The sequence below is a fragment of the Aplysia californica genome, unplaced genomic scaffold (genome assembly GCF_000002075.1).
Source record: "Aplysia californica isolate F4 #8 unplaced genomic scaffold, AplCal3.0 scaffold00224, whole genome shotgun sequence".
Lineage (NCBI taxonomy): Eukaryota > Metazoa > Mollusca > Gastropoda > Aplysiida > Aplysiidae > Aplysia > Aplysia californica.
Window position 1 is genome coordinate 775,756 of NW_004797494.1, and position 5,052 is coordinate 780,807.

The 5,052-nt window shown below is 41.9% G+C and overlaps 2 protein-coding genes across 3 annotated transcripts in view; one reads left to right on the forward strand and one right to left on the reverse strand.

Moving 5' to 3' along the window:
* LOC101851643 (60S ribosomal protein L13) overlaps positions 1-2,489 on the reverse strand; it is a gene marked incomplete at its 3' end in the record, with an annotated part of 7,872 nt that extends 5,383 nt beyond the window's left edge. The window contains exon 1 of the mRNA XM_035970133.1: positions 2,415-2,489. The remainder of the gene's footprint in view (positions 1-2,414) is intronic.
* A 75-nt stretch (positions 2,490-2,564) lies between these two features.
* LOC101847498 (mannosylglucosyl-3-phosphoglycerate phosphatase) overlaps positions 2,565-5,052 on the forward strand; it is a 20,412-nt gene continuing 17,924 nt past the window's right edge. The window contains exon 1 of one of the 2 annotated variants that reach the window (XM_005099744.3): positions 2,565-2,748. The gene's annotated coding sequence lies outside the window, so the exon portion shown is untranslated. Of the gene's footprint in view, positions 2,749-2,799; positions 2,860-5,052 lie in introns of those variants that run through there. The other variant, XM_035970130.1, reaches the window with a different exon arrangement.

The following is a 5,052-nucleotide window of genomic DNA, read 5'->3' on the forward strand; positions in this document are numbered from 1 at the left end:
TTTGGTTCTCTACATCTTGCACCAAAACAAGCTTAGGCAGGCTTGACTCAAGCGTAACATGCTGGTTGATTTGATGATTTGACCTAGAGTGGGAGTGCGAGCACGAGTGGGTTTTCTACCAGGGTACAGCTCTAAAGTTAAAGGAAGTAATTTCGGCACAAATAGAACTAAATGGGGTGTGATGAGATGACCGTTTACCTGTGAGACCTAGACTAGATCTAGTCAACTGGCAGGGTAAGCCACAGAAAACGATAAAAATTGATGGCCGAAATACGGCATCTACACTTGGGTCAATCACAGTACAGAGGTGTGCTAGGTGCTTGCTGTACTGCAGCTTCAAATACATCTAACAGAACACTGTTTGCTTGGCACTCCTGTACAATTGTCCCTTTTGCACTGGATCTAGAGTACCTGGCCCAACCCCCGACCACTTGTATTTTGCTTCTCAGCGGTCTCTGTCAGCAAAGGAAGTGGCTATTCTCACCTGAGAATAGAAATACGATCGACCTCTCACCCCGGGTGAGACCTGCCACCGTGGCGTAGGCTATTCTCACCCGGTGTGAAACAAGACCCGTTTTTCCTAATTTCAGAATACTTTCTATCGATGTGGATGATCAAATGGATAAAAGCAAAGAAAAGATTACATTATTATAGCACAAAAGTAAGGTAATTTGATCGTCTACAAAGATGCTATGGCTATTACTATTTCACTTTTCGAATTGAGCCGAACTACGACTACGGAGGTCGCCATTTTGTTTTGCCCGGAAGTTCTCGCAAGATCTACTCCTCCCCTCTTCTCTCTCTCTCTGAATACTGTCTATCGGTGTGGACGATCAAATTGACCAAAACAAAGTAAAAAAATGATGTCAAAACACAAAAGTAAATTAATGTGGTCTTCCGTCTACAAAGACGCTACGACTATTTAACTTTTCGAATCAAGCCGAACTACGCGTGTCGCCATTTTGTTTTGCTCGAAAGTTCTCTCTCTACTCCTCTCTCTCTCTCCTGCCCACAGACAAAATTGTACGCTTTTAGTAAGTAGGCTAACAATAGTAATGGAACGTTTGTTCACGACACAGAATTCTACAATTTTTCTGTTATCACAGTGTAGAATTCTGTGGTTTAGGGCGAACGCAAAATTGGTTGGCCAAGATCTAGGCTATAACAGTGAACGGACACCGGGTGAGAATAGCCAAAAGACTCGCCTGCGCTATTCTCACCCGGGGTGAGAATAGAGGAGGCCGTCAACAGAAAAGCCCAGGCAATCTATGTTCAGGGCCGCTTCAGTGTGTCAACTTCCGGTCTATACTGTGATATCGTCAATCATTCCAAAACGTCATTTGCAGATTTCGCATTTTAACATGTTAATGCTCTGCCCTTGGCGCGACCGCATACGGAACAGGGCGCGACCATGAGCGCACAGATATGACAGGTGCAAGAAAGTTGTTAGTACACCACTTAAAGGTTAGTAAAATCATTTCTTTATCAAATCATGATGAAAACAATTATCTTATTAATAACAGAGGGTATAGAGACAAGAGGTCGCGGGCTGGGCCAGCTACTCTACTCTAGTTTAGTAACTGAAGAAAACCTCTAAGAATGTTTGTGATAATATAAGCCTTTCACTTCGAACTCGACTCTTGGACTACCTGACGACTGACGTTCTCGGAAACGGATCGACCAAAAGTGGAACTAGACAAGGCAAGAAACTCTAATAAAACAGATTGCACACGAGCTGCACAGAAGGAAAAATGGGAGACCCCCCTGAACCCCCCCCTCCACCCCACATTCTCGCGCAATGATGTATTCGAGTGGTCCGGTAGTTCAAAGAAGATGGATGGTTTTTAGGTCAATCCTTGATTGGCCTGTTACTAAACCCTACCATGCTATTACCTATTAGTAGGTTTAGTGTTTCTCAGTAGGCTTATTATAGCACCACTGGCCTTATTAGCAGTGGGCTTTCTAGATCTAGATCTAGAATCTAGATCTAGAATCTACATAAACTTCTCATTTCGATCCTCTGCTGGCCTCTCTGCCTCTACAAACTGATGAAACTGAACAGGCTCAATCAGTCATCAGTCCTAATAATTTTAGTACATGGTCAAACCCTCCATCCCTGAAGATTCCTTTTATACCTAAAAAAAACAAGTTTCGAGCAGAAAGACTTGCAACAACGCTCCTTCAGTAGACGTTGGCTTACAATTTATAAACACACAGCAATCGGACAGGCAGTTCAACCATCCAGTCTGGTTAAAAATCAAGAAAGGACCAGCCTTAAAGAGAGTATTTCGCCTGAAAACGTTTGAGCCAACATTCAATAAGTGCATAAGCTTTAAAAAAAATCCCGATCTCCTTTCTAAATTGTGGATTACATTACGATTTTAAACATGGTTCTTAACAAATTTTCTACCAACCTCTCACAAATATAGAAACCGGAAGAAAGGATATGTTATCGTGTTCCGCTGCGCATGTGTAGTTGGAGATAACTCTAAAATACCAAACAAACCTTCTGTTAAATAGAGTTACGTGCTCTTGTCACTTATCATTTTTCGTCTTTGGCAAGGTTCGTCAACTCAATGCCTAGCCTAGGCCTTGGCTATGTCACAAAACTTAAAAAGTTGTGGGGAAAAAAAGTTAGGGAGAGACAACTGGAAATAAAATTGCTCACTTGTGACACTGCTAACTTTGCCAAGTTCCCCATAAGCCTAAGAAATTCTACCTGAGCAAGGGAAGGAATTGGAGTCGTTGGTGGGTATTTTGGTAGTTTGGCCTTTACTTTTACTAAGTCTCTGACTCTGTGACTATCTATGGCTATGGTCACTACTAGAATGTGATCCTTCGTTTCGACTTCGAGTTTTTGTGAGTTCGTCTGTAAAAATGAGACGCGTCTGTCAAAGTCAAAGTCAAAGGCAAACCGTTTTTACTTGTCAAAGTCAAAGGCAAACCGTTTTTACTTTTGAGAATGCATTTTGTATACACATGACATTATAATCCTTCGCCGACTAGAATCTAGATCTAGAATCTAGATCTAGATATATCTAGATATCTAATCTAGATCTAGATCTAATCTAGATTCTAGATCTATTTCTTCCTATTCCAGGCACAAAGTCTCAAAGTCAAGGAGATTTGGCCAGTTTTTATTGTATTTCCTTGATTAGGCCTTTATCTAGAGAAGTAGATTTAGAGGTGAAAGTCTAAAATCAAATTCAGGAACATTGTTTATCGAGTAATAAAAAAAAAAAGATATAAGGCATAATAAGGAGAGTTGGTGAGAATAACCCATGTCTCGCTAATCTCACCGCGAGTGAGAATTATAACCCATGTCTCGCTATTCTCTCCCCCCCCCCCCCCCTGGTGAGAATAGCTCCCACCCCGGTGTGGGCATGATGAGGCGAGGACTCCCCCCTGACCTCTCGCAGGCCAATAAAATCACCTAGGCCCATGGTGACTTGTGTGGACAGTGTGGTTGGGAACGAATAATTAATAATAATGTATGTAAAAACCTTTTTCGCCTCTCTAGTAAAAAAAAAAAAAAGGGCTCACTACCGATGCTACTGAGCGGGATGCAGGACAGGCCACCGGCCGGACTATTCGTTGTTTACACACTGACTTAACAATGGCAGGCCTCTCACTCTCTGCCTACTCACAATAAATTATGGTTCAAGGAACAGAGAGCGTGTACAAATGTAACGGGCACGAGACAATATATGCTCTTGTACGACGGTAGAAGGGTTGTAAATTATTACCAAATGGGCGAGGGCGTTAAATAGTGTTTACTAGTTTAATAATTTTATTTTTAGCAATCCAAGCCCTTTCCTTCACTTTGGAGTGTAGAGCTAAAAAAAAGCCAGAGAGCCCAATGAAATTCTCCGGGCCGGACGTGATCCAAAAGAGCCAACTGGGATTTTTAGCTCCAATCTGACAATCCTGATTGCGACTAGATCTATGTCTATTTGGACACCAATACGATCCTGTGGAGCATCAGCCCCGCTAACCTCAGCCCTGATCCCTCTAGGGTCATGTCCGGTAAAACAAGGGAGGGGGTGAGAATAGCGAGACATACCGGGTGAGAATAATGGCTTCCTTTTTCTTTGTTTGTGAGATTGAGATTATATAGATCTATTTGCTGCTGTTTATCTTTGGGTGTTATAACTATCACTCTGGCTCTTTACTATCACTCTGGCACGGGCATAGAGATTATCATGTCCCCTTCCCCCACCCCCTCTCTCTGTTTTCCATTTCCCCATTAAGTTCATTTATGATCGGTAGTTTGTCAAAGTTTAGGGCTGTGTTTTCTTGCAAGTTAAAAGGTGTGTTAAGAGTCATTACAGTCGACAAGTATTTTTTATAGTCTGAGGTTTTAACTTGAGACGACTGCTATAATGGTAGGAACAGCAGAGTCTATATCTTTTATATATCGAAGTGTATACAGACTCGGTAACCGGGAACAAAGTCACAAAGTATACAGACCCTGTAGGGGAGAAAACAAAACAATTAAAAAAAAATCAGCGCCCAGACCCGGTAATGTGTGTGTGTGTGTCTGTGTGTGTGTGTGTGAGTTAGAGTGAGAGAGAGAGAGAGAGAGAGAGAGAGAGAGAGAGAGAGAGAGAGAGAGAGAGAGAGAGAGAGAGAGAGAGAGAGAGAGAGAGAGAGATTATGACATTGTTCTTTTCTTCAAATTGTGATTTCTCCAACACCAAAACAGGGGAAAAACGATCGTTCATCGAAAAGACATCCGCAATCTTCATTTAGTTTTAGATCTAGAATCTTGATCTAGGTCTACAGTCTAGATCTAGGCTAGCCTCGAAACTAGATCAATGATTTATATCTGTCTGTCTAGATCTAGACCTAGGCCATAGATCTAGAAGAACCTAGTTCTACCCTGAGCCAAGAGGGTGCTGAAAGTTTCCGAAATCACAAAAGAGTTCCCTTACCGGGTCTGTATACTTTGTGACTTTATTCCCGGTTACCGGGTCTGTATACACTCCCTTTATACATACATACATACATACATACATACATGCATACATACATACATACATACATACATAT